At 37.8% G+C, this 24,861-nt stretch overlaps 1 protein-coding gene and 1 pseudogene across 1 annotated transcript in view; one reads left to right on the plus strand and one right to left on the minus strand.

The window, feature by feature from the left end:
* LOC140305622 (zeta-sarcoglycan) overlaps window positions 1-24,861 on the minus strand; it is a 305,078-nt gene that overhangs the window by 102,372 nt on the left and 177,845 nt on the right. The gene's annotated exons all lie outside the window — the stretch shown is intronic.
* Window positions 5,915-12,017, plus strand: LOC140305147 (piggyBac transposable element-derived protein 4-like; annotated as a pseudogene).

Consider the following 24,861-nt stretch of genomic DNA (forward strand, 5'->3'; position numbering starts at 1 on the left):
ACACAGAACAGCCACACCAATCAAAATATAAAGCACGGACGTGTTTATCACTATGACTTTTAGGTGTTCACACATGCATACTCATGCACACAGACACACAACAGGCCTGTGTGTCCCAGTGGTGATGGATAGTATTTTGCAGGCACTCTAATATTCAGGACTGTTGTAATTTTTCACATAACCTTTTGTGTCAGCCAGCAGGCCAAGAGAGAAAGAGTGAGAAATAGAGAAAAACAGAAAGTCTGAGTGGTGTCACATTTGTCAAAGTAAATAAATAGATAAATAATAATAATAATACATGGGGGGGGGTTAAAGAGGTGCACAGTTTAGGAAACTCTAAAACGGCTTTCATGGTCTTTCACCTTTTTGACAATTGTAAGGCAACAAAGGTGGGTCTTTTAGAGAGCAGTGGATGCAAAGTTTAGCTGAAACGTTTTCCTAATAGTGGATAAGTTTACAGTGTACACCTGAAAAAGTAACGGGCTAACATGCATAATAACAAAAACAATCATTTCAAAAGGGGCTACTGCACTTGAAATAGTAATTTTAGAAATTTGATAACTATAATAAGTTATAATAATTGAATATTAGACTGAAACATGGCAGCTTGTGTCAAACTATGTGATCTTTTTCTCAGAGCCAGACCCTAGAGCCAGGCCTGGGGGAGAGGCTATGCGGAGTGTGCCTGGTAGTCGAACCTAGCCAAGCTACATGGGACCACCTTTCTGTGGATCCACCGACTGCAAGAGGTGCTATAAGGGTCCAGTGTGTAATATACTGGGCTGCAGTTAAAGGCAGGGGCCTTGGCGGTCAGATCCCCAGTTGCAGAAACTAGGGACATGGAATACACAGTCTACCGCTAATAGAAAAGAAGACAAGCTGGCATAGAACCAAGGCCAGTTAGCTTTGGCATACCAAAGCAGTAAAAGATTTAGCAATTTGTCAGCCTATGTATGATGGTTACTAGCTTCTCAATGTCTATGTTCAGCCTCTCCATGCTAATGCCCAGCTGTGTTACCATTCTATTCATAAGGTCACCACCTTAGAGATGGTAGTGGTTAGCTAATGCACTCAGGGACATTAGGGGATCTGATGAGCAGATGCTTGAGATGAGTTACCACCCAGGTTGAATGAGATGTCATTCCCTCATTTCCAAACAGGGGTCACTTAGTAAGCAGTGTCCGTTATCATTGGTAGGATCAGTTGCCTCCCATGGCAGGGACATAGCTTCCTGCTATGTGTATATAGTCTTTACGTTTCTTACATTTGTCTCTTTTATCGCACCATAACACCAAAGGGTTTGAAATATACTGATAATACAGAGATTATCTGCTGTTTGGAAAAATCTAAAAATGGTGATTCTTGAAAAAATACCATGCAGCAAATTTAATTTAAAGTAAAGCTGTAATACCCTACATTTCTCAAAGTCTCCAAGCAGTGTGATAATAGAAGAGCATACCAGGTAGTAATTACCTTGTGAGGACACCAGAGTTACTGTCCTTGCTGTGCATTAAATACTAGCTATGGTTGTTGAACTGATAAGGAAACAGGTTTATCTCCAAGTACAGTCCTTTATTTGCTGATTATCCATAGAATGATATTCAGGACTGGCACTTATTGTAAGAATTTTATTCATGACAGAGAAAACATGCACAAAACTCAACAGAAACCTTTAAAAATACAAACAATATCAAAAATGATAAATCAAAATAAAATAAAATGAAAAGGGACACAGTCGTAAAAGCTCTTAGCTAGTTGGGAATCACTTCCATCTTTTTATCAGCAACTTACTTTGGAAGGATCCATTTGAGCCAGCCCAAACACTGAATGGAACAGCCAACTAACACAAAAAAATTAAATAAAAAATAGTAGAAACATTGTTGTTAGACATTGTTGACCTGCTACCATATGCCATGTTAATTTACTGCTGCGGCCATTTACTGATAATGTAAACTCAGCACAGCCACCATCTGTTCCATATTAAAACACTGAGCAGTTCATAGGGCAGAGTTCCCAGTCAAGTGTTGCGTGTGAAATATGAACAATTATAAGCATATCAACAAAAGTATTACAATTCTTAAGCTTCAAACTATGAGTGAGTAAAATCACATTTAAAATATTTGCAAATATTTCATAATTTCACTACAATAAATTAATCCATATTTGGGGATTAGTGCATGAAATGAGCACTCACTTCTAACAGTTATTATGGCCAGAGACTGGGAATAATTTCCCCATATCAAAACTTTTGCAAGGCTCCTTGTCAGCATGGAGATAGAATATCAAAGAGAAGTCTGATCTGTGGCGAGGTGTATGTAATTTGTACCCAGTGTCTCAGACCTTTGAAGCCCCTCGTATCTTCCTGAAGTTTAAGATTTGCATTACTCTGTCAAAGTCTAACAAACGTGTCTACTTAAGTGTCACATTTTTTTAATAACTATCTTAACTGAAATGTTTGTTTATGTGTGGCTAAATTCTGATGCTACTGAGAAGAGATACATGATGTTTCAGTTATCCTAGGAGACAGATATCAACATGTCAAAAGTACCGGGCTGTTTTGACCACATCTACACATGAACACACAGTCCTCAGCGTCCTAAAACAGAGACCTCACTTGTCTTGAATGTTTAAGCCAGTACCTGCCACCCAAATCACCTCTGTCTGACAAATGACAACAATGAGTTTCCTGCTGCTTCACTTGCCCAACACAAACCACTCACCCACTCAAATTGCACACAAAGTCACAAAGGGACAGGTTGACAAGTGCTGTTAACATCACCTTGCTTTTACGAACAGCTGTGTCCTAATTCACCTCTGGAGCCTTTGAGACATTCTGAGTGACAAATAACGGCAAAGGTCCAAAGCCTCCTCACACTTGTGTTTATCTGCTTGCTTTACTGCTGTCACCCTGCTCTAGTACTAGAAAATAAAATTAAACTGCAATGTTAGGTTAAAATTGTCCTGAAAGGCCCAGTGGGCAGATAAAGGCTATTCAGCTTCACCTGGAAAAGTAGTTTAAACAATCATCTAAGATGATGGATGTATGTTCAAGCACCTTAACTCAATTCATGCAAAGGATATTTTTTCTGTCACAACAACTTTTACAGTAAAATCATTATAGAGATGCACAAAGCTGGAATAAAGAGTGAGCGTTCGGCAAAGATCAGAGCAAGAGTACAACATGCATTCCTGAAAGCATGAAAAAAAACAAAAAAACAAAGGAACCTTCATCCTGCTTCAAAACGTCGACCATGTGTTAACTGTTAAGAAAAAAAATGTGGCAAACAAAACCACTGTACTCCAAAAAAAACATTTAAGCAGTGGAGCATGTCTGAAGTTTGTAAAAGAATGTTCCACTGAAAGGACAGTCGAGATGGACAGATGAGATGAATGTTTTACCTTCTGCGGAAAAAAAAAGCACAACACTGTTTGAAGGAAAAACAAAGAAAAAAGAAGTAAAATGTGAAACATGGTGGAGGGAGCATAGTAGTTTCAGGCTGTTTTTGCTACCTGTTGTTTAAGGAAAAATTGTCAGAGTTAAAAGAGCATTAAGTTCTGGGTCAAATGACTCTGCAGTACTTGTGGAGTTTTATTGGCTCGACTGGCACAAGCACAACATTGATAGGAATATAACACCCGTGCTAATGCTCAGTGCTACAAAAGTGGGCACAGATCACGTTTTATACAGAAGCAAATGTCTGTGATCATAACATTTTGCATGGAAGCTTTGAAACTGACAGCAATGACTCTTTGAGAAAAGAAGATGAGATTGAACGATGTTACCTTCTGTTAGATAGCTGGCAGGTCACCATCAGTTCCACTGTGTGGGGCTGACATCTGCAGTCCAATGAAAAAAAATGATAAACTAGCCTAAATATTGTAGATAGTTGTGATTATCAGAAACTGTGGTCCAACGTATGTGATACCATGTCATGCCATCCCTTTGTAGTTACAGGCTTGTCAACTGGGCGGTAGTGCTAAAGGCTACTGGACCAGTAAGTTGTAACCCTCACAACACTGGGAATAAACACACTACTAAAAGCAAAAGGAAAAGATTTATTCATTCAGTTTTATCACATAAAAACAAGCAAGCAAAAAAAAAGTTTAAACATGCTTATTTTGGTGCAAAGACAACAGAGGATAGATAGCTGCTGTATGATGTGGAAAAGTATTTTCAATCAATAAATCCCAGAAATATTGACCTGAAACACTTTTGATGGAAGAAATGGTCCAAAATGAAGTAACTTACAAGGAACATACAAGAAACAGTAAAGGTTGTCGCTACATGAAGTTGACTAACTATGTCTGTTTATCATCATATCATTGAGTATTTGAATTTATACGAGTCGATATCGGTTCCACAAACTGGAACAATTTTGAAACACGATTATAAGCACATAAGTTTGATACATTGTGGATCAAATCTCTTGAATTCTTCACTGCAACAACCCACTTTGTATGGATGAAAAATAAATAAATCAATAGAAGACAGCCGTACTGTTGGATGGGCCATAGAGAGGTGTAAAAATGAAAAGATACTGAGTTTATTGTTTTGTATCGATCTAGATTTGTATTGACAGTAATCATGTATTTTTCTACGTGTCACATGATGCAAAGTAGAGTAACATAATGGCAGAATTTGTAGCAATTTTAAGGTATTAAGAATGACTTCCGTCATTTATTCGCCTTCCGAACATGAATCTATAAGGAATTCTTGTAACTGAAAATTGTGTGCAGTGTGTTACACATACTGAAAATAAATTAAACATGAAACATTCTCATGTCGGTTTATTCTCCGTTGGTTTGCAACATCCCATCCAATTCATACATTACATCAATCCATCAGAAAAAAAGATATAACAATAATTACATTTTACTGGGGAAAGAAAATGACAAACTTTCTTTGAAGTGTAATACATTTCCTGCAGCTCTGATTCAAAGTGGGGGTAGTATATTGTGTGATACAGAGTGATGTTTTGCACTGTTGCCTCAAAGCACAAAGATCCAGATTGACACCTTAGCAGGGTTTGCATGACAGTTTGCATGTTCCCACTGTGCATCGGTGGACTTTTTTCTGGGTACACGCAGTAACTCTGATGCAACATATTAGTAAAAAATAAAGTCATCCAGCATTTAAAAAAAAAAAAAAGGCTGATACATTGTTTGTAGATGATCTGCCTGACTTTCAGATTAAAATTTTATACATCAGTCAGTTTTGTAAGTGTTGATAAGTCTGACTTTTATCTCTGTGCTGCTGTCTTGTCCAGGACACTCTTGAAAAAGAGATTTTTTTTTACCTCAATGAGGCTTTTTCTGGTTAAATAAAGGTTTAAAAAAATAGTAAAGCACTAACAATGGTTTGAGGGCACCTCATGTCTATGGCTGGGTCCCGAACTTTGGTTCTTTTAATGCCTCGTCTTTCGGTGTCAAGATTCGGTACCCAGAGGTTAATCACGTGATTAAGAACTGATAATGCTACCCATTGTTGGGGTTTACGTGTATCTGTGTTGGGAACTGTAGTTGTGTGTGTGTGGTTGAGCTGCTAAATAATGCCACCGAGGTCAAAAGCGTGGCTCCATTTCAGCAAAACTGATGCCAATAATGCACGATACAATATATGTCAAAAAGTATAGGTATACTCAGAGACATGACAACTATACTATGCATTTTTGTCTTGCAGGATTAGAGCATCAGGCAGTTCCTGGAGGAGGGCACAGCCTTAAACCCAAGATTCAAGACAAAAGTGGCCGATGAAGTGTGGACCAGACTAGAAGAGCAGCTGATAAGTTCAATCTCACAACAGGTGTTTATTGTTATTGATAATATTTTATTCCTCTTCCATTGTAGATCAGTTTATATGGCTCCCATAATCCACTGAATACAGAATAAAGGTGTGATGACTCAGGCTCAGTAGATGGGGCAGGAGCTTGAGGAGACAGCTGATGACCGTGATGACAACTCGTCTGATGAAGACTATAAAGCTGCAGTAGCAACACTGGTAAGATAAAAATATACAAAGACATCCCCCAGCCCCCATTTAATTTTCGTAACAAAATTAACTTGTTGACATGTATCCTGATTGCCTTTTTTCTTCTTCTTTTTCTTCTTGTTTCCAGAAGAAGCCAAAGCTCTCTGCCCTTGAGGAGCTATTAGCTGATGAGGACATGGCAGTTGAAGAAAGACAAGAGAACACACTCAGCACCACAGAGAAGATTCAGGAAGAGATACAGCAGTACAGAGGTCTGCCATCTCCCCTAACCTCAGTCAATCCAGTGACCTGGTGGTGGAATGTGAGGGACACTTTGCCAATGCTATCAAACTTGGCAACCAGGTATCTCTGTGTGCAAGCATCATCCACACCCTCAGAGCGTACATTTTCTACTGCTGGAGACACCATCAGCCAGGAGCTCTGTCCTGAGAAAGCAGACGTTAATTTTTCTGAAGAAAAACTGCTGAGGGGAAAGTATCCTCAGTATGTTGGATAGTGTTAGACACCAACCTGTCACTTGTTTGCAATTATTTGTTGTTATTTTTTTCTGTAAGAAAACTGCTTGTATTGGATAAATACTGAGCTGAAAAATAAAAGTGAAGATTAGCACTGTTATGTGTAATGTAATTTCCTTTTTGTTACAATTGATATTATAAAATCGGTATCGAAAAAAGTATCGTTCAGGAACCGGTATCAAAATGAAGATTGATACCCAGCCCTACTCGTGTCTGAACGGGTCAGGTGGTAAATTGACTGTAAGTGTGGTTGTGCATGACCGTTTCTCTCATTTTGTGTCCGAGCAAGTTGAATGATTTTTATTTTTCTAATTATTTTATTATATTTTTATTTGATAACTTTTTTATTTAACGGTTTAGTCGTTGAACATGACAGTCATAGTTTCAAGCACTGCTTAACACTAGATAAGTGTTACAAGAAGCCTTTTCAAAATAAGATAAGTGGGCAGCTTGTTCTTTTTTTTTTTTTATTTGGTTGCTTTCTGTCTTGATGTCTTCACCAAACAAAAAAAACAAACAAGCTTGGCACTGATTTTTGCTTAGTCTCAATATGTATCTGGAGCATGCTCAGCTTTAGTCGACAGTGAAAACATCAAGGAGAATGGCTAAGCAGGGGCAGTACCTACTCTTGAATCTGTTGGCATAACATCACTCCATCTCCTCTAACACTCGTGGAGACTAATAACATTTTCAGCAGAGTTTGCCCCGGAGATGATGCCTCGGGGTCAAAATACTGCAGACAATGCTAATCAAAAAGTGAAAACACATGACCACAGACCAGCAGAGCTTGTGGTTAAAGCATGTCAACTTACTGTAGTAAGCTTGTTTGTAAGTGAGTGGAACCTTATCTAAGTCAAAGTATATTAAATGTCTCCAAAAAACTAAGTTGCATGGATGAGACAACCCATAGTAGATCTGACAACCAAACTCTATGTAGTCTCCCTATTATGTATGAAGACACAACCTGTGTACACACAAAAAAATGTATATCCTATAAAAAAAGTCAAGTTGCTTTTGTTTAAAGTTGCAATAATTTTTCAATGAGGACCATCGAGTCATTTCAACGCCAACAATCCAAAAGTTCATATCACAAAATGCCTTTTGCTAAATCCTCCAATGCAGACTCTCCTGACTTAAAAGAAAAATGTTAAAAATGACTAAAAAAAAAAAAAAAAAAGATTCCTGCATTACTTTTTAAGTAACATTATATCATTAACTAGCCACTTAGTGTAGAGTCACTGTTCGCGCTTCACTTCATTTCGTCTTCACATTCCTCTTGCGAACGTGGTTTATATGATGAAATATGTCATTTCATCCATCCATTGCCAGGAGGTGCAGAGATATCTTCTTCTTACAGTCAAACTCTTAGTCAAATCCAATCAAGTCTGTCACTCACTCACAATGGCAAAGGCAGAGTATGGAGATAAAACGTGTTTGTAATTTAACTTCCTGGTCTCGAGTCATGCTTCAGATAGTGAGAGGTATTACTAGCTCAAAGCCACTGTATTAGGCAGGTAAAAAGGGGACAGCATATTGTCCATTTTTTGCCTGTCTTTTAAAATACTGTTCAGTGTTTGCCACATAATTTGAATCTGTTCATGGCAATAACTGCCAAGAGAGTGTAATGGGGGTGGTGGTGGAAAGACACGTCAAAGTTTCCTTTCTTCCGTTCTGCCATGTAACATTTAAGACAATCTGTCGGTGCTAGTGTTGGAAATGTGATATGATACTGATTTTTTTTCATTAGCATAGTACCACATGAAAACAAAAGCTGCATTTTGATTATTATTTGCTTATACATACGGCACACATCCACTTCTGGTTTGCTATGGTTCTGTACAATAGTTTTGAATGGACAAACCAAATACTGGTCCTGCTTGCAATTACCATTTTTATCAGCCACTGTGGTTCCGCCTTGACACTTTGAAGGTGAGAGAACTCTAAACAAATCGTAGTCTGCAAAATCTTTTTACCTCGATGTCACTAAACCCCACACGCTGGACCTTTATGTAACTTAGAAGGGGAAATATTATGACTTAATAGCCTTTGGTTGAGTCACTAAAATTACAACCACCTGAAAGTCTCTTAAAAACAAAAAAAAAAAGTGGGGAAGTGGGAAGTTAAAACTATTTTGTAATTGCGTTTTACGTTGCTATTAACATCAAATTATCATCAGCTGTAATTTATTTTACTGAACTTAAGAAGGAAATGAGTTTACAATACTCTGCCGGTACTGTGTGTAATGTTTCACAGCCCAAAGAGGAAATATGACTTCTTGAGAATGTTCTTAAATTTTTTTCCCTGTAAGAAGTTGAAGAATCTTAAGAATCTGAATGTAGTCTGAGTGTTCTGCCAATACAAAAATAAACATCAGTTCAAGTTTGCTCATGTGAAGAACAGTTCTTAAGATAATCCTTTTAAAAACTTAAACAAAACTCTGAGGAATGAACTGATAGCAAACTACAGTTTATCAAGTTGGTATGTGACGGAGGAATAACAAGGTGGTTTTTGACTGGGGTATTAAGCAGCCAGCTGGCCCTTATGTTACTCTGTATAGTGTTTAATAAACTCGGCCAGTTAAACAGATGACTCGCAACACGATTGTGCCTTAAAGAGGAATCAGTACCAGCTGTCAGTGGTTAAAGTGCAGACATAGGAAATGCAAGTATTTTTCCATCACGTTCGATCCACCTTTTGTCTGAAAACCTGTTTGTATATCTCTTGGAAGATGTGCTGATTGCTTATTTTGCTTTCAGCTCTCACTCGTGCTCTAAAACCGAAGGCCTCCAAGAAGTTTTTCCATCACTGCTTCCAGTCTTTGGAACAGTCCTTTGTTGCAAAAGTAGTTCCACCATTGGTAATTTCAAATGTAATTGAAAAGTTAATCTTCTTCCTCTTGCCTTTACTTGCGTGTGATGATGTACTTTTGTTAAGTTGACTATTATATCTCTTAACAGAATGGCAGTTTTTATTCAGCTTTGTCATTTTAATTGATCATCTTTAATATATTTCAGTTATTTTCCACTTTGGTTTTATAAGCCACTCTCTTGTTTTTACTTCAATGTGTTTTGATTTTCATCTGACTAAATTAATTTTTCAATATATTTTTCATTGCAGTAAATAGAAAGCCCTTTGTGACATTTTATTTTTTGCAGAATATGCTGGTAATATTTACATTTGTCAATAAATGTTCAGTATTAATGGAATTTAGTCTATCGAATCAGTATTTACTCAATTGTGCTCAATACATCCAACATGAGTGCATGAAAATACAAGTATCTTATGTGACAATGCCTTTCATGACTCACAAGTGACTGTTGACATTTCTTAAACTCCAGGCCAACTACTTGGTCACTTGTCTGCCTGGAACTGATATGACCTGAATATCAAGCAGAGGGGAAACTATGACAGACTGCTGACAGATAAATTCAACTGTGAGTGTGTGTCTGCCCATGTTAAGATCAGGGTGCAATATCTGTGGATTGTGTACTGTTCGTCTTTAGGTAAGGAAAGATAAGAGGCTGCTTAAACTGACAAAATTCTGTCCATCCCAGATCAGGTCAAAATAGAAAATGTTTGTGTCCAGCTTGTTTGACAAATGCACAACCGAACAAACTGAAAGAGTCAAAGACTGTTGTGGTAAAGATTTTCCATTACCCCTGTTTTTCTTTTTCTATTAGTGGGAGACTTGAAATAGTTAAAGAAGATCTATCAAAAATCTTTGAGGATTATGACAGGATTTTCTAGTCTTGGACTGGGGAACCCCATGGATTACATTCTTTTAGATGTCTCCCTGCTCCAACACACCAGATTCAAATGGATGAGTGATAATCTGGCTTCTGTAGGGCTGAATTTTGTCCCAACTCCTCTTCTCTCTCTGCCCCCCAACCTATGATCCAGAAATAAATATTTCAGTGTGTCATCATGAAGTAAGTCTCTAATATCTAATATGCATCTGGAAGAGAGAGGGAGAGTTTGCTGGAGGAGCTAAGTGTGGGAATTCCAAGGTTTGTGCCCTGCAGAAGTAAAAAAGGTCCCTGCAAAATGATGGATAGTTCACACAACATATGGATGAAGCAAACTTAGAAAAGCTTGCACTGCAGCCTTCTAAACCATTTCTCTCGGTGCTCAGTGTGCTCTCTTTCAACTGAAAATGACTTCTCAGGAAAAGTTTTCTGTCAATGAGGTGTTGCCACATCTCTTTGACCATGAAAGTGACACAGAGGAGAATATGTTTGAGAGGTAGAGGATGATGTTGAAGAGGACAATGATCATGAGACATCCTCCTCTGATAGAATGAGACCCTCAGTGTTGACCTCTTGTTGACTCTCAACCACCAGCACACACACTACCTTACAAAAGTGGAAAGTTATTACGCTCCGTCTCCACACTTGAACAACAGGGTAGTGCAGTTATTGTTATCAAAATGGTTCCAGGCCCCAACAGGTATGCTGTCAGCCGTGTCCAAGACATAAAATCAGCATTTGAGCTCTTCATAACACCATCAATCAAAAAGGATATACTTGAGATGATAAATTTAGAGGGGAGGCACATCTATGGGGACAGGTGGAAAGACTTGGATGTCACCCACTTGCAAGCTTACACGGGGGTTGCTCATTTTGGCAGGAGTGTACAAATCAAAAGCATCAGCAAGCTTTTGGGTTACTGACACTGGAAAGGCAATATTTCCAGCCACCATGTCTCTAAACTCATTCCACGTTTTCTCCCTTGTCATATGCTTTAATGACAGAGAAACAAGGCAGGGCCGATAAGAGTGAGACAAACTAACCGCAATATGGGATGTATGGGACAAGTGAGTTAAGCAATTACCCTTTCTTTACTGTCCAGGGCCCCATGTGACTGCGTGAATGTCTGTTGGCATTTTGGTGGCGCTGTTCCTTCAAAAAATACATGCCAAGCAAACCAGCCAAACACGGTATCAAAATACGGGCAGCATGCGATGCCCAGTCCAGCCATCCCTGGAATCTGCAGGTACACTGGTAAATCCCCTGGGGAATCACCTGAAAAAAAATCAGGGGATTATGGGTGGTACTTGACATGGCTCTGGGCTTGACATGTGATCTTTGTTTTTTTACATCGTACGCCCTGGGTGAATAACTGCGACAAAGGAAGGTTACCATGTTGAGTACAGTGAGAAAAAACAAGCCAGAGCTTCTCTCAGAGCTGCTTGTAATGAAGAACAGGAAGGTGACATCTTCAATGTTGCCTTCACTGACAGAGCCGCTGTCGTCTCCTATTGTCCCAAGAAAGGGACAAAGTTCCTGCTGATGAGCACCAGAGAAGACAAAAAAACGCAAATGGTTTTGGACCACAACGAAACAAAGTGAGGGGTTGATAGCGAGGACAAGGTCACAGCCACATACAGCTGCCGATGCATGACTCCCTGTTGGGCTCATGTCATTTTCTTCAACATCAGTGATGTGAGAACCAACAATGCCTTCGTAATATGGAGTGATAATTGTAATAATAAGGACTGGAATGGCAGAAAATAGCAGCTGGGTTACGCGTTGGTGAAACCGCACATCGAGAGAAGACAGTCCCTTCACAAATGACTCCAAGACCAGCAACACCTGTGTGGAATGCAAGAAATATGTCTGCATGCATGCACTCTCTGCCCATCATGTGTACAGAAGTCCAGATGAAAGGCTGGAATGTACCTTCAGGTGCCCTGAAGGAAAAATAATATAAATAATCATTTTAATGACTTTTTGTTTTTTACTATCTCACACAAACATATTTGCATTTAAGTAGTCAACAAACCAACAGTAAGTACCTGACACATAAACTTGGGTAACTATTTGAATCAAAATCATTTTCTGGACGTTTAGATTGCTGGATGGCACGGATAAAAGATGTTTGTAAATGACACGAAACATTAAGAGGCTATGTATTTTCAATTGAAAATGAAACTTCTTGACATGCATGGTAAAAGAACGCGTGATTTTTTTCACTGCATCAGAAAAGCATTGACTGTTCAACACTTATTGATATCAGGTGGTAAAGTACAGCTATCAGGCAAAGTGTCTGTAACAGCATACTGAGCTCTGCCAGATGGAGTGCATGCATGTGTGTGTGGACTTTTCAACAGAAGTGTTTATTGCATGTGACTTATGTAGAAGTCTTTATTAGTTTGCATTTTTTTGTGTGTGTGTGAGTACATGTGGGTTGTGTGTGTGTGTGTGTGTGTGTGTGTGTGTGTGTGTGTGTATGCCTAAAGCCAATCCATCAGCACAGTGTGTGCATGACAGCGTTTAGGCAGATAGGGAAAACTGTGTTTGAGTTATAGATCAGTGTTTTTGCTGTTGCCAAGGCAGTGACTTGCTGTGTGCAAAATTTTACATATCGATTTAAATGTGTGTGTGAGTCCATATGCACATTTAAAGAAATGGCTTGAGTAATCATCTTGGTAAGTGAGACTGTGTGAGTTTGCGTTTGTGTTTGCCTCTGTATCACTTCCCGAAACTCTTGTTTGTATGCTGTCACTCACCGCAGACAGCCACTGGCAAAACAAAACAAGAGGGAGCAATTGAGGGTGCAGAAAAAAGTGAAAGGAAGGAAGATGAGATGAAAGGAAACAGGGAGATATACACATGGGAGTAAAGAGGAAGAAAAACAGAGAACGGAAGTGGGAGACAGGGAGCTGCAGGGAGACAGAGAGAAGGGCACCAATGGTAGGGTGTACCAGAGCAAAAAAACAGAAAGGAAGGAAGACGAGGAGTATAGGAAAAGGGGCTTCTCAAGGGTGCACGCTGTACAATATGAAGGATGACTCATGAGTGTTAAAAAGAAACACACGCACACACATACACTCAGTCACACAAATGTAGAGTCACCTTGGTGCTGTAAGCTTCTTTCCCCAAGGTCTACATGTCACTTTACAAGTGGTAAGCTTTAGTGTAAAGCTGTCCCAAAAGCTGTTTCAAGTCAGCAGTAACTTAGAAAATAGTGCAACAAACTCAGATTTGAAACATTATGAAGAAAAACTACACACACTGTTGAAGAGTGCAGTGTCACAATGCTCCATCTCACAGTTTTACAGGCATCTGGGTCCACATCAGTGTTTAAGTGGTTCTCCAAATTTGTTTTTCTTTCAAAGGGGATTTTGACTTCCACTGGATATTAAAACAAGATTATTGAGAAAAAGCAATCACTGTGCTTCATTCCATCTCACAGTGTTGCTAGTATTTTTTTTTATTGGGGCATAAATCTAGTACACTCCTGGAACATACCGCAGGTATTGCTTTCATCCCACCATAAAAGCCTAAATCTGACTTTATCGTCTTTAGTTCAGCTTGAACTGAAATTATCAAAAGGGAACATCCAATAAACAACAAAAGTGGAAAGGAGCAATTCAACCGCTTGGTAACAATTTGTCCATGTGGTCTAACTTGGTCACGCAACAACTAATTAAAAATTCATGGACACAAAGTATGTGTGGTAGCAGCCTCCCCAAAGAGGAGACTGTATCCCACGTCACCAGAAAAACAAGAACTGAAAAAATGGGTCAAAGAAGTGAAATCTTCAGCATCTCTCTCTCACTGAGAATCTATTGGATGTGTTACAGCAAGTCGAGTCCATTGAGCCCCCACCATTCAATCTACAGTGACCAAAGAGTATGACGGTAATGTCCCTGTGCCAGATATTACAGGACAAGAGGTTCTATGTCCCTCCCATCCCAACCTAAACAATGTTAATCAAGTTCAATGTTGGTAAAGTTGTAACTATAAATGATTAATATTGTAAAATGTGGGTCGACTCCAGAATATTCCAGCATGATAACAATCCACAACATGGTGCCAAAATAGTTTCTAAAGAAAAACTAAACTATGACCTGGCCAGGTATGTCACCTAAGTAGAATCTAATACAATATTTCTGGGGTGTTTTCTGTAAAAAGGTACAGTGACACAACCCTTTAGCTGAAAATAGCTGAAAAAAAATCAATCAAAATAAGCAAAAAATAAGGTTTATAGTTCAAATTGTCTCGTATTTTCTCATGCTTCTCTCTGCATGGTTAGGCAAGCTGGATTATAGTATCATTTAGCATTTACCTCATGACAAGTTTCTGGCTTTATTAAACTGGGCCTCCAAGGCTGTTCAGATGTTTTTGTTCCATTCAACTTGAAATGCTTGAGAATGTAGCTTAATTTCAGCAAAAAATCCTTCAACACTGACGGTATCATCACAAGAAAAAAGTATTATAGCGAATGTCACTTCTCTTAATTGCAGTTAAGCTATATCATAGCCAGAATCAATCCCTCACTTTCAAAAGAACCGAATTGAACTATATCTCATATCATTTTGAAGTGTCTTTACTTGCTTACAACAAGCTTCGGTCGCCTTACTTATGACAGACAAAACAAAACTGATCTTTTCTGTTCCGCTCCCCAGGTACTATAGAATGATTAAATCTTTTGGAATACACAGTCGGGTGAACATAGGAGATTTCTCGAACACAAAACGGTGGCAGACTGTAATTTCGATGTTGGAGGCAGTGTGATCCAGCCTGGTGTCAGTTTTCAGTCACAATGAAACGACATGACAATTACAGCGACCTTTGGAGCAGTAATAAGGAGGGTATTCATAAAGGAGGCGAGAGACACGAGTTTCTCTCTAATGGCTCTCACTGCCTCTCCTTTGCACACAAACAATCTGGCACATAAACGCAGATCGACTGATGGTTATCAGCATACTATAGGCAGAGTTAGAAGCTCCATTTGACCTTAACATCTTCAGTAAGCCTGCAGTATCCCGGCTACATGAATGGAACTGCTTGAATTCTGATGTTCTACATTGTATTGTGAGTGAGGGGATCATCTTAGCATAGTGGCTGTTTTTATGAAAAACCTGATTCAGGGGAAAGAAAGTACACAGGATTCACAGAACCTAAATTAAAGGAAATTTTCCCACATGTATCGTAAAATGAAATTCAAATTCATAAACAGATTTTGCATTTTTAAGATGTGATTCTGTTTTAAGGATAGATTTTAATCACAACCAAAATTCCTAAATACTGTATTTGTGCAGTTTTAACAAAAGGGAGTTTTTCCACTCCACCATGTTTCATGAAATTCAATTTGGTAGTTTTTCCTAATCTTGCTAACAGACCAACACAGGGGCAACTGTCATATTCTTCTACCTTGGTACTCACCTTGGCTGAAGAACTAAGAAAGCTTTGGCAGAGGTAATCGAACAAAACATCTCTCTGCAAACCTGTGCAGACAACAGCCCAGTGGGACCATTCAAAAGACATGTAACTTTCATTTTTCACTGATTGATGTGGGGAAGAATGACAGACTTAAGGCTTTTGCAGAACAAGTTTCTTTTTTTCCCATTTAATTTTGTTGCATGCTAAACATGATGTCAAATTATGTCAGTCCCATTTATATATAGACTCCAAAGCATTTGTCCATCGTTAAAGATGGATGAAAATGTTTGATTTTCTGGCCCAAAGCTCTTTGAGACTTGTTTGACTGCTCATGCAAACATAACTTTCCAAAATGGCATTTGAGAAACTGATTCACTTTGTTTCTTGGGAGAAGACACAAAAAATACAGGGATGAAGAATTTAACAATAGATCGTGGCAGATTATTAAAAAAACTGGAACTTTAAAGGACCGGTAGGCTACTGATCACATAAGAAAGGATGCACAGTTTAGACAGTAGTGATCGCTAACTAAGAGCTATCTAATTCCCTTGTTTTGTATTATGAAAGTTGAGGCCATGAAGAAAATGTCTTGTACTGTATAAGACAAGTAAAGAAGTGAAAGGACCACAAAATTGTCATCCCTGTTTGATGATTGATTATTATTAATAACAGTAGTATTTGCAATATGTGCGACTGATTGATTAATACATTTCAACTACAAACTTTTGTGCAAACTTTTGTAAAATGGTGGATTCAATAATATATGATATATGAACGCATATATATTTGTTCATATATAAATATGTGAACCATAAAGGCTTGGTGTGCACACAGCCTTTAGAAAATGGGAACTTGAGTTACGGACTACGCTGCAATGCTTATTTATTCAGTTCCTTGGGGTCATTTACTCATTCTTTTGGTTTAAATCTGTCTTTTACCTGCAGTTTGGTTTAGGTGACCTGAATAGGTTCAGCTATATATCACAGTCAGGTTTTGATCAGCCATACATGTTTCAAAGAGGAGCAATTTCTCACTCAGATACATTGAAAAGCAAATCATTTTCGTGGAATGCACTTACTATTTTACGTGCCTACCTAATAAGTTCACCACTGATCATGTCTAACTTGAAGATTAAAGTGTTGGTTACTGTGAACGTTACAGTGAATGCACCTAAATTAACTGGTGATGTATACTGTATTTTTCTAACAAATGGGAAACTCGTAAATGATTAAATTACTGTAAACATCGTAAGTGAACAGTAACAAAATACTAAAATAATTCAGTAAATTCTAAAAGAAAATGGATGCTGTGAGAAAATATGCAGCTTTGCAGGCTGAAGAGAATGTGCTCTCAGACCGAACAGGAAAGGTTGTTTTTTTTTTCCACTTCTGCTGCTGTGACTCCTCTCATAGGCACATAATACAGATTGATGACACCAAAGTTTATAAAGCTGTTCATGACTACTGCAGCATAACATCGCTCTTTTTTCCACACTTTTATCTGTCACTCCTCACTAGCTACTGATGAATAATTGTGAAAGAAAGTGATACGTAGAAGATTCATATTTTCACCTCTCATAAAGCTGCAGAGCATGCAGCCAGTGAAGATATGCATTCCTTCTTCTTGGTGGGCATTTCTTTGAGGATCAGTGGTTGTTGTGTCTAAATTAGTATCTCTTGATTTATTTTAGGTATGGATAGTATTCAATAATAATTGTCTTTAAAGACAAACAACAGGTGTATGGCATATGAATATCAAATATAAGATGTTGGTGAAACAGAGCCTATACCAGGGGATGCATTATATGACTGATGATTCCTTGAGAAATACTTAATATTTAGAGTGTATGAAACTAAGGGATTCTCCATGCTATTATATAAGTACTTTGTCAGAAACATAAAGCCTGCATTAAGTCGTGTGCCATTTGCAGTTCACTTGAGTTAATTAAGTTTATTACGTTAGGAACAAAGGCTTCCAGCTGGGTCTGCCGGAAATCCACTGGAAGTTCGTCTTAATCCCTGTTTGTTTTTCCACACTATGCCCCTCTATCTGACAAATAAGCAAAAAGGAAAATAAAGATGATATCAGGAGAGATTCTCCATTGCTTTTCTCTTTCTTGTCTATGTCACAGGGCTTTTTTATCAAAATAATCTGTAACTGTCGCCTGGAAATGCCTGGTTCCAAAGGTCCTTTCCAGTTGGTGAACATTTGGTATGTCCTATAATGTATTACTCTTCAGCAAAGTTAGGATGCCACAGACTATCTTAGGGCCAGATCATTACGGGCTAACTCAAATATTTCACACAGTGAAGATGCTCCGCTGCATCTGGTTCTTATCCGTGCTTTTGAAACAATGAAAGTCCTCTGCCAGAGGATATTAATGTGCGTACAGGCTGATCAGCGGCAGTAAAAGGTCAGGTAGATAAGCAGGTGAGAGGCCATGAAGGGCCCTAAAAGTAAAAAGTAATATCTTAAAATCAGCTCTATAAAATACTGTGAGCTAAAAAATGGTTGTGATGTGCTCATGTCTTTTGATTAGAAGTCTGGCAGCTGAGCTCTGTACATTATGAATCACCAGAATTTGTCTGTTCACTCATTTGCCTCTCAGGGCTTCCATATTATGTAATTAGGGTTTAGTTCCTCATTGACTGAGTGATACGTAAGGTAACCACATAAAGCAGATGAGAAGTCGAGTGGAGGGCATTTCATGCACTGTTTTAAAAGCTTTGGGTTCTCTTCACTTGTTAACTGGGCTTTGGAGTGTGATCACTTTCTGCCTGGGTTTACAAAGAGGCCCATGTAAGACTACTTTTAGAAATTAGTTTCACACACATGGGAAAACTTAGTAATGGTAATAATAAGCTGTAAATCCGCAGTATGCATCTGTGGAGCTGTGTGCGTATTGTATGGGCCTGGTTTTGTGAGCAATACAAAGAAAGCAAAGAGGAAAATGAATACTAAGTGAGTCCAAATCAAATGCTTTGAAACCTCTTCTCTGGATTTGTTCCACTGATACAATAGATGCAATGAGATCAGTTTTACAACTGTTTTTTGCCTGCCCCACTTATCGTTTCACCTTGTATTGTACAGGCATCTTCATTTCCTCTTTTTTAACTCACCCACCAATTACCATTTCCTCTATTCATTGAAATCATTCTCCATGTTTTGATTCTCTTTTCTTTGAGTTAACTCTCTTCTTTCTTTCTCATCTTCCCTTCAATCATGAATTCAATCCTTTTCTTTTTTACTCCTACTTCTCTTTTTTATAGTCTGATCTTTTCTCCTTGCCTTTTATTGTCCTCTCAAAATGCACTCCATTACCTGGGGCCCCTCATCTTTCAGTCATCTTCTCCACCATGAAGAGGACATCTTACAGGGAAACACTCCCATCTCCTCCTCCTTCTTATACACACACACAAAAGACAAGAATGTAGATGGGGATGAATAGCACAGAGAAGAAGATGAAAGACAACAAAAGATTAAGTGTGAAAAAAGGGGGTGCATGAGGGTGCTGGAGGGGAAGCGGGAGGATGAGAAAAAAAGAAGATGAGTGAAACTGGGAAGGGAAATAACTAAGATATGAAGCAAAAGATAGGAGGGTGGAATGCTCCAGGAGGCAAGAGGAGGGATGAAGAATAAACATTTAAGAAACAGCAGATAGCAAAGGGCATTTCAACAAATCGAGCATTGAAAAAAGAAGAAATAAATCATAACCACCGCTTTTGTTTTACACATGGAATCGATGATTCTCTCTTTGCTTAGGTACAAATTCATGAAACGGCAGTTATTACCCTATGGACGGTAGCAGCGCCTTTACTTCTGGTGTATTATGCCACAATGTCATGGAAACCATCGCTGTGCAGAGCAAGCTTAACCACCGTGCAGACTTTTTTTTTTAATCAATCAGTGGCAGTCATCTTTACAGCCAAGTTGCCCACTTAACTGTGCCTCTAATTGTGTTTTGTCAGCCAGGGCCACTTGAGAAGAAAAAGGCTTTATGGGAGGGGAAATGACCTTTTCAGTGTTGTGGACTTCTTCATAACAGGAGTGTTTCTCCTTCAAAGTGTCGAACCACCACTAAAATAATGAAATATATGGCAATGACTTTTTTACTTTTGTCAGCTTAAAGGTTCTGCTTTAAGAATTACTGTGTGTTCATGATAATTGTTAACTTGGGGTTGAGTTTCCCTTTGTTTGAATTACTGAAATGTCTTTGCCTCGTATGGTGCAGCTGTTGTGAATGTTTGCTCTATACCTTAAATTATTGGGGCAATTGAGGGCATTGTTAATTAAATTTGCATGGCGACTGATCTGAGAACCATTCCAACTGTATGTGATCAGAGAGATCTATTGGTCCTTGAACTTGCAGCTCAGAATTCATCTTATATTTGGTTGAAACTCAAATATAGATTTTTGAACTTTTTGAAACAGAATTTATGGGAAAGCTCCTGCAAACAGGCCCTCATAAATGATGTTCCCTTTAAATGCACAATGCAATGTTAGTGATGGTGTGAAGAGACTATTACTAATTGAACAGGCAGGACTACAAATATAAGTTTATGTCAATCTCAGAGCCAAAAAAAACTTCAAATGAATTTCTGTGGCAACCACAGTATTTTATGTACTATATTGTCAGACAGAAAATTAAAAACCAATACACTTTTGGCTTACAAAACATAGTTAAAATCAAGAGTTAAAATCAAAATGACACATTTACTGGATTATCAAAAGTGATAAAAGTGATAAAAGATAAAAGTGCATCAAACACTGATGTAATTTGCAGAACTACAGTAGGTTTGATATCCTGTGGACAAGCTGAAATGTACATTTATCGGAACGCAGAAAAAAAAACTTACAAGTGAGAAACACATTTTGCAGCACTGTGGGGTTCAGTACATTCACCAAAGATACTTCAACATGTGAACTCAGAAAGTTGGCCATTGAACCAGCAACCTCCATCCATCCATTTTCTGTACTCGCTTAATCCAATGTAGTGAAACGAGGGGGCTGGAGCTTATTTCAGGGTTTGCAGTCCATCGCAGAGACAACACAGAGACAAACTAACACTCACTCTTAGGGTCAGCTAACATCATGTCTTTGGACAGTGGGAGGAAGCCAGAGCATCAGGAGAAATGCCACGCATATGGAGAGAACTTTCAAACTCTTCGCAGAAATCCACAGCCGAGCTTAGAGGACAGAACCTTCCTGCTGTCAGGCGACAGCACTAACCACAACACCATACAACCCGTGAACCGGCACCATTCACAATGATTCTCAGTCCACATGAGAACTCATACACTGTGCATCCAGTTTTTTGACAGGACTGACAGGTAATCACATAACCTGACCTTCAGGTAATCTCCACACTTAACCTTTGGTGCATTGCTACTCAACAAAATTCTCGTTGCTCTTCAGCAAAAAAAGTCTTGTTCCCATCAGAGTTGTCCCATCATCTCAAGGTCAGACTGGGTCTGGTCCAAAACTGGTGATGCTGGTTTAAGGTTTTGTGTCAATGGACGATTGTATTATGTAACAGTGTACTCCATAACACTTTCTGTGCCTGCGTTTCTCTATTCGCTTGTAGCTATACATTTATTCTCAAACATGTAAAAGTCCTATTAGCAGGGTACAGCGCTGGCTTGGGAGAGGGTCACATACTTTTATGTTACACTAAAGACACAGTGGCACAGTCTGACGTTTCAAGCGTCAAACCCCAGTTTTCTTGTCCAGACTAAAATGTTAGACTTAGTCAGTGAAAATCTTTCTAAATTGTCTTTTTCAGTACCCAAAATCTGCGATTACATGAGAACAACAGACACACACTCACCTTGTTTGTGTATACAAATTGTGTTGTTTTGCAATTTGGGTTAAGTTATTAATCCCTAAAATGAGTATATCACAACTTTTACCAACTATCAAATAAATCACTCCCACAAAGTAGTCCTACCTCCAGCCTCTCTGTTCAGCAGTTTATGTTTTAGAAATGAATGTGTGAATACTCAGTGGTAAGTGGTGGAGAAAGGGTGATGAATAATCGATAAGAAAATCAAAGTCTCGACTTTCCTTCTGCTCATTTGCAGTAAGAACAAAATGTGCTTTCTTGAAAGCTCGCATGATAAGTACTAACTCATGTGATCAAAGTTCTCACTCTACAAATTTGATGATTTAATTTAAATTTCTCATTCCTTAACATCTTTTCATCCAACTCATCCTTACCAAATAAAAAAGTAGGGCTGTGTATAGATTCCATTACCCCTGAAATCAAATGTACACGGAAAGCTTTCATGGTTTCTAAAACATTTGCATACTTCTACAAACTGTTGGCAATGAAAGATTTACTTTGACTAACAACACAACTAAGGGTATTTGCCAATTTGACAACAGACATTTTCAATCGATGCCCTCAGCCTATCTAAGCATCAAAGTATCTTTCTGTAAAAAGAAAAAAAAAATCAAAGAAAGTAAAAAAAAAAAAAAGGATTACAAATCATAAACTTGCCAGAGAGTCAGACCTTTTTTCAGTGATCATACTAAGTCTCCTTATTGCACTGGAACAAAGAGAGAAATCAAAGGACATAATGAATAAAATATTATGCAGAGTGAGACATGAAAGAAATATAAAACTACTGAATCTGCCAGTGCATTAAGTTGTTCATTCATTTTAAGAATCCCAACATCCAACCTAACTTTGCACCACCACTAATACAGCAGAAATTCAAATGCAGAAATGACTGGCATCGAGCTGAAGTAAGCTACATTAAAGTTTAAACTTTAATATTTTTCAGCATTTCAGCACAATTCGTAATACTGATGACCATTTGCTCTGAAGTGTTGGTTTTCATTGAATGCTTTTATAGACTTCAATATTAACCAGAATTTAATTCTTATGACAGCTGAATATCAGTAGCAAGCCTTTCACAATATAAATGAACACCTATACCGATTAGAAACAAAAGAGAGGAGGAGAATTCAACACGAAATTATAAAAGACAAATTATTGAATGTTGAAATACTTAACAAGTAAATTTTTTTCACAATATTTTACTTTGCTTGTACTGAGCTATATTGCAGGAGCCTTTGGACCATTCTGATTCACACCAAGCTGCGTTCAACCCAGTCAGTAGAATTATTTAGACTGTACATATTTAAACTTGCATGATGTGTGTATTGCGAGAGATGCTTTGATATATATATATATATTTTTTATCATCTTGGAGGTTTGCCCTCAGTAAAAACATGCGAATGATGTGATGTTGATTACGAAATAGACAGATCAGCATCTCGTTATCGTGTTTTTTTGTTAGCCAATTATAGTTTCAGCCCTACACCTGATTTCATACTGCATTTATTTTCATATACATTTTATAGTTTGCCAGCAAATTCGTATAATTTTACAAATCATTGCTTAGTATGTTGAGGTCTTGTATTTCTCTTCTCTGAGTTTCATATCCCATCATTTGCTGATTCCTGGTTATATATTTTCTTATCTGCTGCTGCAACTATCTGGTTTCCCACAAGACATTATGGTCATCTTGTGTTCTCTTTGTGTGTGCATGTGTATTTTTTTTTCTATATACATAAGGATCCTAAAACGAGGAGCTCATGTTATCTGGATAAATTCCAGACTTAAAATTCAGTCATTTATAAGTTACTGTAATGGTAATGCACTGTGAACACATAACAAATGTTAATATTCTAGTTCACTGTCCAGTGTTACTGTAATTTCTAAAGTTAAATAACACGTTTCCCATTCAACTTACTGTTATTGTAAATAGAATTAATATTATGTAAATCTTGAGAATTTTTATGAACATAACTTTGGTGTAATTTATTGTAAACACAATGATTATAAAAACTATAGTAAAATATTTGTCTTTACAGTAATTCTTCTAGTTGAATACCACAAATTTTCCAGAAGACCTATACATTTCTACAGCTAGAAACTGTGTGCTGTGCATCATGGGTGAATTCTGCGTAGGACAGCGATTTAATTACGTGAATAATGGGCCACCATGAGAAAGGTTTCTTTGCTAGTTGGTGATGTTTTGTCAGTGTGACTGTGTGAGAAACAAATCTAAATGCTCATAAAAATTACCTTACTGATGTTGACTGGCCTGGAAGTGTTAATTGAAATACAATCTTCATACCTGGCTTCATCGTTCCGACATTCTTGCTAAACTATTTTAGGTTTCTGGATAAAAACATGTTTTGCAATGACAACAAATAATTGTAAACTCGATGTGCCACTGTCCTTTTCATCTGCTATGATTATTTATAAAAATGCCGACAGATACATAACAAGTCTCAGAGGAGGGTGTTTTTTTCAAGCATTAGCTCTCACCTGACCAATTAAATTTCTATGGATGAGTACTGACTGTGTAAAAGATAATATTAATTGTTGATTCTGTCAGATGATTCATATCTGATTAGACAATTAATAGAATATAACTAGTAGCAATTAAATGATACAGTTAAGTTTTGCAACTAATGAAAAACAATTACTCCGAAGAGTTTTTTATGTTAATATGAATACATTATAATTGTTGTTATTGTTCTCATCATTAATATTGTTTGTGCTTATGTTACATTGATGGGCCAACTCATCTCCCGTACAACATGTATATATTTTCTTTTGCAGAAACTGCTAAATCACAAATAGCAGGTTACCGGAGCACACTCGATGCGTGCTTCATCACGTACTGACTACTTATTCTGCCATTGTACAATAACAGTAACACCATATACTTGTACTGTAAAACACAATACCACAGCAGTGAAACAGTTCCTATTGTAACCAATAACATAACTTTCTCCAAATTCATACCGTTCTATATCCACATACATCACTTTCACGAACTGACTAAATCACAAAAATGCATTGTCCTACATGAACAAATCCCATAATGAACTCGGATTACAGTTTTATAGTGCTTTTAACAACTGTTTTTAACCACTATTTTATCCTTTTGATCAATCACTTCTATCAAACTAAACCCTTTTTAAATAAATGCTTTCCAACATATTCAATCTTAATTAAATAAACAGAAAGTAGTTTACACTTTCTCTGATCACCCAGATAATATATAATACTGGTCTAACCCAAAAATACCTGTTCGGACACGGTTCATTACCGCAATCGCCACGGACTCTGAGTCCGCCATTTTAACTACACACTGCAGCAAATCACCTG

This window comes from Leuresthes tenuis, unplaced genomic scaffold (assembly GCF_036924035.1).
Source record: "Leuresthes tenuis unplaced genomic scaffold, fLeuTen1.0.hap1 SCAF_4, whole genome shotgun sequence".
Lineage (NCBI taxonomy): Eukaryota > Metazoa > Chordata > Actinopteri > Atheriniformes > Atherinopsidae > Leuresthes > Leuresthes tenuis.